Here is a 10891-nt window from a genome sequence, read left to right as displayed (position 1 = left end):
AATGGAAAAGAAAAAGGGGAAGAAGGTGAAAGAGAAAGGTGAAGAAAATAGAGTAAAAAAAGAAATAAGGGAAGAAAAAGAGAAAGAAAAAATAAAAAAGGAGAGGAAAAATAGAGAGATTTAAAGAAGCAAGAGGAAAGGAAAAACAATAGAATAAGAAAATGCAAGAGAAAAAGAAAAAAAGAAACAAGAAGAAAAAAAACAAATAGGGGAAGAAAAAGCAAAAGCAAAAGGAAAGAATGGAAGACAAAGAAGAAGAAAAAAAGTAAAGAGTACAAAAGAAAAGAAAGAGAAAGGAAAAGAAGAGAAAGGGAAAGAGAAAAGGAAAGGGAAATAAAGGGAAAGAGAAACATAAAAGGGAAGGAAAAAAAGCAAGAAAAAGAGGCAAGGAAATGGGGAAGAAAAGAGAAAATGAAATTAAATAGGGAAGAAAAAGAGAAAGGAGAACAGAAAAGATGGAAGGAAAAGAAAAACAAATAGAGTAAAAAGAATCCTATCAAAATCTCATGTGGTGATCTTTTCAGGGGGAAGGAAGGAGCACAGGCAGGCAGAGAGGCCAGCCCACCTCACCTTCAGGCTTCTACTGTAGAGCTCCTTGTTCCTTTTTGAAGCCAGCAGAAGCAGGCACAACACCTCTAAAAAGGTAAGATAAATACAAAAATAAAGACAAGATGAATACAGCTTCCCAAAAAAGAAGGGAAGTAAGGGAAGAAACAGAAGGGGAAAAGAAAAGGGAAGGGGAAGGGAAAGAGGAAGAGAAAGAGAAATCAAGGGAAAGGGAAACATAAAGGGGAAGAAAAAGAAAGAGCAAGAAAAAAGAGGGAAGGAAAGGGGGAAGTAAAGAGAAAATGAAAATTAAATAGGGAAGAAAAAGAGAAAGGAGAACACGAAAGGGGGGAGGAATAGTAAAACAAATAGGGTAAGAAGAAGCCTATCAAAATCACATGTGATAAACTTTCCAGGGGGAAGGAAGGAGCACAGGCAGGCAGAGAGGCCAGCCCACCTCACCTTCAGGCTTCTACTGTAGAGCTCCCTGTTCCTTTTTGAAGAAGAAGAAGCAGGCACAACTCCTCTAAAAAGGTAAGATAAATACCAAAGTAAATACAACATAAATACAGCTTCCCCAAAGAAAAGAATAGAAAAGAGAAAAGAAAAAGGGAAGGGAAATAAAGGGAAAGGGAAATAAAAGGAAAGGGAAAGGGAAACATAAAGGGGAAGTAAAAAAAAAGAGCAAGAAAAAAGGGGGAAGGAAAGGGGGAAGAGAAAATAGGGAAGAAAAAGAGAAAGGAGAACAGAAAAGGGGGAAGGAAGAGAGAAACAAATAGGGTAAGAAGAACCAAAAGCAAAAGAAAATAAGGGGGGGAAATGGAAGGGAAAGGTCACTGATGGCCAGAATATCTCCCTTCCATCCCCCATCACCAGTATTTGTACGACAGTCCTGCAGATTTTTTTTTCTTTTTTTTTTTTTACCAAAACCAAAGCTACTGATGGCTACTCTATGATTGTGAGAACAGCGCAAAGAGGTATCAGATGATATTTTTATATCTGTTTGTACATCGAGAAGTATCATTTCATGAAGTAATTGTGCTTTAAAAGTAAAAAAAAAGGAAAGTAAAGGAAATGAAGAAGGGGAAGAAGATGAAAGAAAAAGGTGAAGAAAATTGGGATAAAAAGAAACAAGGGAAGAAAAAGAGAAAGAAAAAAAAGGAGAGGAAAAATAGAGAGATTTAAAAAGCAAAAGAAAAGGAAAATCAATGAAACAAGAAGAAAAAGCAGCAGAAAAAAATAAAAGAAAAAGGAACAAGAAGAAAGAGCAACAGAAAAGAAAGAAAAAAAAAGAAAAAAGATAAAGAAAAAGAAAAAAGTTAATGAAAAAGGAAAAAAATAATAGGGATAGAAAAGAGAAAGAAGAATAGAATAAAGGGAAAGAAAGGAGAGGGAAGGGAAAGAGAAGTGGGAAAGCAAAGATAAAAGGGGAAGAATAAAGGGGGAAGAAAAGAGGGAGGAAAATAGAAGAAGAATGATAGTTGGGAAGAAAAAGAATAGTGAGAGGAGAAGGGAAAGAAAATGAGGAAGAAAAAAATAGGGGAAGAAAAAACAAAAGCAAAAGGAAAGAAGCGAAGTCAAAGAAGAAAAAAAATTAAAAGAAGAAATGAAAAGAAGAGAAAGGGAAGGGAAAGGGAAATAAAGGGAAAGGGAAAGAGAAAGGAAAAGGGAAAGAAAGGGAAAGAGAGGGAAAAAAAAGAAATGAGGAGAGGGGAGGGGAGAAAATGGAAAGAGGATAGAAAAAAGAAAGGAAAAAAGAAAAGAAGAAAAGAAGAGAATATAAGGAAAGGAAAGAAGAAGAGAAAAAAAAGTAATAGGAGAAAGATAAAAGGAAATAGAAGAGGGAAGACAAAAATAAAATTGGGGGGGGTAAAGGTAAGAAAACGGGGAAAAAAAGAAGAAAAATGATAATAGGGAAGAAAAAGGATATAAAAAATAGAAGGAAAAGAAAATGGGGAAGAAAAGAAAAACAAAAACAGGAGAAATGAACAAAAGGAAAATGAAAGAAGTGAAGAAAAAGAAGGCAAAGAAAGGGAAGAAAAAGAAGAAGAAGAAAAAGAAAGGAATGAAGAGTAAAGAAAAGAGGGAAGTGAAGAAGAAAGAGAGAGGGAAAGAGAAAGAAAGCAATAAGGAAACATAAAGGGGATGGAAAAAAAAGAGCAAGAAAAAACAGGGAAGGAAAGGGGGAAGTAAGAGGAAATGAAAATTAAACAGTGAAGAAAAAGAGAAAAGGGAATAGAAAAGGGGGAAGATAGGGAAAAAAGGTAATGGAAAAGAAATGGGAGAAATAAAAAACAGGAAACAGAAGGGGGAAAGTAAAGATAAAAGGAAGAAAAAAAGAGGGAAGAAAAAAGAGGGAAGAATACAGGGAAGGAAATAGAAGAAGAATGATAATAGGGAAGAAAAAGAATAGGAAAAGGAGAAGGGAAAAAATGGGGAAGAAAAAACAAAAAGGGGAAGAGAAAGTAAAAGCGAAAGGAAAGAAGGGAAGAAAAAGAAAAGAAGAAGAAAAGAATAAAAAAAGAAAGGAAAAGAAAAAAAGGAAAACAAAGGAAAAAAGAAAAAAAAAAAAAAAAAGGAAGAAGAAAAGAAAATAAAAAAAAGAAAAAGGTAAAGAATAGAGAAGAAAAGAAGAAAGAAAAAGAAACATAAAGGGAAAGAAAAAAAGCAAGAAAAAAGAGGGAAGGAAATGGGGAAGCAAAAAAGAAAATTAAATAGGGAAGAAAAAGAGAAAAGAGAACAGAAAAGGAGGAAGCGAAAGTAAAACAGATAGGGTAAAAAGAAACAAAAGCTAAAGAAAATAGGGGGTGGGGGATGGGGGAATGATTGGAAAAGGAAAAGGAAAAGAAGTAAAGAATATATGGGCTATAAAAAAAGGGGAAGGGAAGAGAAGAAGAAAAAAAAATTATCAAACTTTAAAAAGAAAAAAAAGACAAAGAATGGGTCGGGGTAAAAAGAAAAGAGGGAAGAAAATCAAGAAATAAAAAAGAATGAGAAAAGGGGAAGAAAAATGGAAAGAAAACGAATATTAAAAAGAGAAAAAAGTGAGAAAGAAGAAAAATAAAGATAGAGAAGAAAAAGTTAAAAAAAAAGAAATAGGGAAAAAAACATGAAACAGGAGAAAGTCAAGATAAAAGGGGAAGAAAAAAGAGGGGAGAAAACAGGGAAGAAAATAGAAGAAAAATGATAATAGGGAAGAAAAAGAATAGAAAAAGGAGTAGGGAAAGAAAATGGGGAAGAAAAATAAAACAAAAAGGGGAAGAAGAAGCAAAAGCAAAAGGAAAGAAGGGAAGAACAAAAAGAAGAAAAAAAGAAAAAGTAAAAAAAGAAAAGACAGGAAAATAAAAGAAAAAAGAGAAAAAAAGATAAAGGGAAAGAAAGGGAAAGGGAAACATAAAGGGGAAGAAAAAAGGGAGGAAGAAAAAAGAGGAAAGGAAAGGGGGAAGAGAAAATGAAAATTAAATAGAGAAAGGAGAACAAAAAGAGAGAAGCAAAAGAAAAACAGGTTAAGAAGAACCAAAAGCAAAATAAAAATGGGGGGGGAAGGGATGGAAAAGGAAGAGGAAAACATAAACAAGTAAAAAATATATGGGAACAAAAAAAGGGGGGGGAAGGGAAGAAAATAAGAAAAAAACAATCAAGATTCTAAAAGGAGGAAGCAAAAGACAAAATGTGGATGGGTGGGTGTTGGGGGGGGGGGAAGAGGGAAGAAAAGCAAGAAATAAAAAATAATGATAAAAGTGGAAGAAAAATGTAAAGAAAATGAAAATTAAAAAGAAAGCAAGAAAGAAGAAAAATAAAATGGAGGTAGAGAAGAAAAAGGTAAAGAAAAAGACACAGGGAAAAAAAAAATGTAAAACAGGAGAAAGTAAAGATATAAGGGGAAGAAAGAGGAGGGAAGAAAACAGAGAAGAAAATAGAGAAAGATTTGGGAAGAAAAAGAATAGAAAAAGGAGAAGGGAAAGAAAATGGGGAAGAAAAATAAAACAAGGAAGGAAAACGAAAAGAAAACGAAAGTATAAAGGTATGCTAAGGAAAGGAAAGTATAAAGGAAAGGAAGGTACAAAAGAAAGGAAAGTATAATGGAAAGTAAAATGAAAAGTATAAAGGAAGGGAAAGTATAAAAGAAAGGAAAGCAAAGGTAAAAAAGAAAGGAAAGGATAAGAAAGTATAAATGAAAGGAATGGGTAAGTTTAAAAATAGGAATGGAAAGGAAAGTATAAAGGAATGGAAAGGAAGGGAATAGAAAAGAAAGGAAAGGTAGATATAATGGAAAGGAAAGCAAAGTATAACGGAAAGTCAATGTATGTAGACTTGTAAGGATAGGGAAGTATATAAAAAAGGAAAGGAAAGGTTAATTTAAAAAAAAAAAAAGGAATGGAAAGGAAGGTCTAAAGGAAAAACTTAGAGAACAGAAAGGGAATGTAGGTATAATGCAAAGGGAAAGGAATTATAAAAGAAGGGAATTTATAAAAGAAAGTAAAGCAAAGGTAAGTATGAAAGGAAAGGAAAGGAAAGTATAAATGAAAGGAAAGGCTAAGTTTAAAAATAGGAATTGAAATGAAAGTGTAAAGGAAAGGAAAGTATACAGAAAAGGAAAGTATAAAAGAAAGGAAAGTATAAAGGAATGGAAAGTATAAAGGAAGGGAAAGTATAAAAGAAAGGAAAGCAAAGGTAAGTATATTGGCATGGATAAGAAAGTATAAATGAAAGGAATGGGTAAGTTTAAAAATAGGAATGGAAAGGAAAGTATAAGGGAATGGAAAGTATAAAGGAAGGTAAAGTATAAAAGAAAGGAAGCAAAGGTAAGTATAAAGGAAGGGAAAGGAAGGGAATAGAAAAGAAAGGAAAGGTAGATATAATGGAAAGGAAAGCAATGTATAAAGGAAAGTAAATGTATGTAGAATTGTAAGTATAGGGAAGTATATAAAAAAGGAAAGGCAAGGTTAATTTAAAAAAAAAAAAAAGGAATGGAAAGGAAGGTCTAAAGGAAAATGTTACAGAACAGAAAGGGAATGTAGGTATAGTGCAAAGGAAAGGGAATTATAAAAGAAGGGAATTTATAAAAGAAAGGAAAGCAAAGGTAAGTATGAAAGGAAAGGAAAGTATAAATGAAAGGAGAGGCTAAGTTTAAAAATAGGAATTGAAATGAAAGTGTAAAGGAAAGGAAAATATACAGAAAAGGAAAGTATAAAGGAAAGGAAAGTATAAAGGAAAGGAAAGTATAAAGAAAAGGAAAGTATAAAGGAAGGGAAAGTATAAAAGAAAGGAAAGCAAAGGTAAGTATATTGGAAAGGATAAGAATGTATAAATGAAAGGAATGGGTAAGTTTAAAAATAGGAATGGAAAGGAAAGTATAAGGGAATGGAAAGTATAAAGGAAGGGAAAGTATAAAAGAAAGGAAGCAAAGGTAAGTATAAAGGAAGGGAATAGAAAAGAAAGGAAAGGTAGATATATTGGAAAGGAAAGCAATGTATAAGGGGAAGTCAATGTATGTAGAATTGTATGGATAGGGAAGTATATAAAAAAGGAAAGGCAAGGTTAATTTAAAAAAAAAAAAAATGGAAAGGAAGGTCTAAAGGAAAATGTTACAGAACAGAAATTGAATGTAGGTATAATGCAAAGGGAAAGGAATTAGAAAAGAAGGGAATTTATAAAAGAAAGAAAAGCAAAGGTAAGTATGAAAGGAAAGGAAAGGAAAGTATAAATGAAAGGAAAGGCTAAGTTTATAAATAGGAATTGAAATGAAAGTGTAAAGGAAAGGAAAGTATACAGAAAAGGAAAGTATAAAGGAAAGGAAAGTATAAAGAAAAGGAAAGTATAAAGGAAGGGAAAGTATAAAAGAAAGGAAAGCAAAGGTAAGTATATTGGCATGGATAAGAAAGTATAAATGAAAGGAATGGGTAAGTTTAAAAATAGGAATGGAAAGGAAAGTATAAGGGAATGGAAAGTATAAAGGAAGGGAATGTATAAAAGAAAGGAAGCAAAGGTAAGTATAAAGGAAGGGAAAGGAAGGGAATAGAAAAGAAAGGAAAGGTAGATATAATGGAAAGGAAAGCAATGTATAAAGGAAAGTCAATGTATGTAGAATTGTAAGTATAGGGAAGTATATAAAAAAGGAAAGGCAAGGTTAATTTTAAAAAAAAAAAAAGGAATGGAAAGGAAGGTCTAAAGGAAAATGTTACAGAACAGAAAGGGAATGTAGGTATAGTGCAAAGGGAAGGGAATTATAAAAGAAGGGAATTTATAAAAGAAAGGAAAGCAAAGGCAAGTATGAAAGGAAAGGAAAGTATAAATGAAAGGAGAGGCTAAGTTTAAAAATAGGAATTGAAATGAAAGTGTAAAGGAAAGGAAAATATACAGAAAAGGAAAGTATAAAGGAAAGGAAAGTATAAAGGAAAGGAAAGTATAAAGAAAAGGAAAGTATAAAGGAAGGGAAAGTATAAAAGAAAGGAAAGCAAAGGTAAGTATATTGGAAAGGATAAGAATGTATAAATGAAAGGAATGGGTAAGTTTAAAAATAGGAATGGAAAGGAAAGTATAAGGGAATGGAAAGTATAAAGGAAGGGAAAGTATAAAAGAAAGGAAGCAAAGGTAAGTATAAAGGAAGGGAATAGAAAAGAAAGGAAAGGTAGATATAATGGAAAGGAAAGCAAAGTATAAAGGAAAGTCAATGTATGTAGAATTGTAAGGATAGGGAAGTATATAAAAAAGGAAAGGCAAGGATATTTTTAAAAAAAAAAGGAATGGAAAGGAAGGTCTAAAGAAAAATGTTACAGAACAGAAAGGGAAGGTAGGTATAATGCAAAGGAAAGGGAATGATAAAAGAAGGGAATTTATAAAAGAAAGGAAAGCAAAGGTAAGTATGAAAGGAAAGGAAAGGAAAGTATAAATGAAAGGAAAGGCTAAGTTTAAAAATAGGAATTGAAATGAAAGTGTAAAGGAAAGGAAAGTATACAGAAAAGGAAAGTATAAAAGAAAGGAAAGTATAAAGGAATGGAAAGTATAAAGGAAGGGAAAGTATAAAAGAAAGGAAAGCAAAGGTAAGTATATTGGCATGGATAAGAAAGTATAAATGAAAGGAATGGGTAAGTTTAAAAATAGGAATGGAAAGGAAAGTATAAGGCAATGGAAAGTATAAAGGAAGGTAAAGTATAAAAGAAAGGAAGCAAAGGTAAGTATAAAGGAAGGGAAAGGAAGGGAATAGAAAAGAAAGGAAAGGTAGATATAATGGAAAGGAAAGCAATGTATAAAGGAAAGTAAATGTATGTAGAATTGTAAGTATAGGGAAGTATATAAAAAAGGAAAGGCAAGGTTAATTTAAAAAAAAAAAAAAGGAATGGAAAGGAAGGTCTAAAGGAAAATGTTACAGAACAGAAAGGGAATGTAGGTATAGTGCAAAGGAAAGGGAATTATAAAAGAAGGGAATTTATAAAAGAAAGGAAAGCAAAGGTAAGTATGAAAGGAAAGGAAAGTATAAATGAAAGGAGAGGCTAAGTTTAAAAATAGGAATTGAAATGAAAGTGTAAAGGAAAGGAAAATATACAGAAAAGGAAAGTATAAAGGAAAGGAAAGTATAAAGGAAAGGAAAGTATAAAGAAAAGGAAAGTATAAAGGAAGGGAAAGTATAAAAGAAAGGAAAGCAAAGGTAAGTATATTGGAAAGGATAAGAATGTATAAATGAAAGGAATGGGTAAGTTTAAAAATAGGAATGGAAAGGAAAGTATAAGGGAATGGAAAGTATAAAGGAAGGGAAAGTATAAAAGAAAGGAAGCAAAGGTAAGTATAAAGGAAGGGAATAGAAAAGAAAGGAAAGGTAGATATATTGGAAAGGAAAGCAATGTATAAGGGGAAGTCAATGTATGTAGAATTGTATGGATAGGGAAGTATATAAAAAAGGAAAGGCAAGGTTAATTTAAAAAAAAAAAAAATGGAAAGGAAGGTCTAAAGGAAAATGTTACAGAACAGAAATTGAATGTAGGTATAATGCAAAGGGAAAGGAATTAGAAAAGAAGGGAATTTATAAAAGAAAGAAAAGCAAAGGTAAGTATGAAAGGAAAGGAAAGTATAAATGAAAGGAAAGGCTAAGTTTATAAATAGGAATTGAAATGAAAGTGTAAAGGAAAGGAAAGTATACAGAAAAGGAAAGTATAAAGGAAAGGAAAGTATAAAGAAAAGGAAAGTATAAAGGAAGGGAAAGTATAAAAGAAAGGAAAGCAAAGGTAAGTATGAAAGGAAAGGAAAGGAAATTATAAATGTAAGGAGGGGCTAAGATTAAAAATAGGAATTGAAATAAAAGTGTAAAGTAAAGGAAAGTAAACAGAAAAGGAAATTATAAAGGAAAGGAAAGTATAAAGAAAAGGAAAGTATAAAGGAAGGGAAAGTATAAAAGAAAGGAAAGCAAAGGTAAGTATATTGGAAAGGATACGAAAGTATAAATGAAAGGAATGGGTAAGTTTAAAAATAGGAATGGAAAGGAAAGTATAAGGGAATGGAAAGTATAAAGGAAGGGAAAGTATAAAAGAAAGGAAGCAAAGGTAAGTATAAAGGAAGGGAAAGGAAGGGAATCGAACAGAAACGAAAAGTATCTATAGTGGAAAGGATAGCAATGTATAAGGGAAAGTCAATGTATGTAGAATTGTAGGGACAGGGAAGTATATAAAAAAGGAAAGGAAAGGTTAATTTAAAAAAAAAAAAAAGGAATGGAAAGGAAGATCTAAAGGAAAATGCTACAGAACAGAAAGGGAATGTAGGTATAATGCAAAGGGAAGGGAATTATAAAAGAAGGGAATTTATAAAAGAAAGGAAAGCAAAGGTAAGTATGAAAGGAAAGGTAAGTATAAATGAAAGGAGAGCCTAAGTTTAAATATAGGAATTGAAATGAAAGTGTAAAGGAAAGGAAAGTATACAGAAAAGGAAATTATAAAGGAAAGGAAAGTATAAAGAAAAGGAAAGTATATAGGAAGGGAAAGTATAAAAGAAAGGAAAGCAAAGGTAAAGTATATTGGAAAGGATAAGAAAGTATAAATGAAAGGAATGCGTAAGTCTAAAAATAGGAATGGAAAGGAAAGTGTAAGGGAATGGAAAGTATAAAGGAAGGGAAAGTATAAAAGAAAGGAAGCAAAGGTAAGTATAAAGGAAGGGAAAGGAAGGGAATAGAAAAGAAAGGAAAGGTAGATATAATGGAAAGGAAATCATTGTATAAAGGAAAGTAAATGTATGTAGAATTGTAAGGATAGGGAAGTATATAAAAAAGGAAAGGAAAGGTAAATTTAAAAAAAAAAAGGAATGGAAAGGAAGGTCTAAAGGAAAATGTTACAGAACAGAAAGGGAATGTAGGTATAATGCAAAGGGAAGGGAATTATAAAAGAAGGGAATTTATAATAGAAAGGAAAGCAAAGGTAAGTATGAAAGGAAAGGAAAGTATAAATGAAAGGAAAGGCTAAGTTTAAAAATAGGAATTGAAATGAAAGTGTAAAGGAAAGGAAAGTATACAGAAAAGGAAAGGGAAAGTATAAAAGAAAGGAAAGCAAAGGTAAGTATATTGGAAAGGATGAGAAAGTATAAATGAAAGGAATGGGTAAGTTTAAAAATAGGAATGGAAAGGAAAGTATAAGGGAATGGAAAGTATAAAGGAAGGGAAAGTATAAAAGAAAGGAAGCAAAGGTAAGTATAAAGGAAGGGAAAGGAAGGGAATAGAAAAGAAAGGAAAGGTAGATATAATGGAAAGGAAAGCAAAGTATAAAGGAAAGTAAATGTATGTAGAATTGTAAGGATAGGGAAGTATATAAAAAAGGAAAGGAAAGGTAAATTTAAAAAAAAAAAAGGAATGGAAAGGAAGGTCTAAAGAAAAATGTAACAGAACAGAAAGGGAATGTAGGTATAATGCAAAGGGAAGGGAATGATAAAAGAAGGGAATTTATAAAAGAAAGGAAAGCAAAGGTAAGTATGAAAGGAAAGGAAATTATAAATGAAAGGAAGGGCTAAGATTAAAAATAGGAATTGAAATAAAAGTGTAAAGTAAAGGAAAGTATACAGAAAAGGAAAGTATAAAGGAAAGGAAAGTATAAAGAAAAGGAAAGTATAAAGGAAGGGAAAGTATAAAAGAAAGGAAAGCAAAGGTAAGTATATTGGAAAGGATAAGAAAGTATAAATGAAAGGAATGGGTAATTTTAAAAATAGGAATGGAAAGGAAAGTATAAGGGAATGGAAAGTATAAAGGAAGGGAAAGTATAAAAGAAAGGAAGCAAAGGTAAGTATAAAGGAAGGGAAAGGAAGGGAATAGAACAGAAAGGAAAGGTAGATATAGTGGAAAGGATAGCAATGTATAATGGAAAGTAAATGT

General features: G+C 31.6%; 2 long non-coding RNA genes across 8 annotated transcripts in view; one reads left to right on the top strand and one right to left on the bottom strand.

Annotated features, from left to right (window-relative positions):
• LOC146754086 (uncharacterized) overlaps nt 1-10891 on the bottom strand; it is a 141659-nt gene that overhangs the window by 14944 nt on the left and 115824 nt on the right. The gene's annotated exons all lie outside the window — the stretch shown is intronic.
• Nucleotides 1-10891, top strand: part of LOC146754087 (uncharacterized) — a 137636-nt gene that overhangs the window by 93312 nt on the left and 33433 nt on the right. The window lies entirely within an intron of this gene.

This window comes from Coturnix japonica, chromosome Z (genome assembly GCF_054131305.1).
Source record: "Coturnix japonica strain WE chromosome Z, WE-NBRP24, whole genome shotgun sequence".
Classification (NCBI taxonomy): Eukaryota; Metazoa; Chordata; class Aves; order Galliformes; family Phasianidae; genus Coturnix; species Coturnix japonica.
The sequence above is the reverse complement of the archived record's forward strand: the minus strand, read 5'-3'. Positions and strand labels throughout refer to the sequence as shown.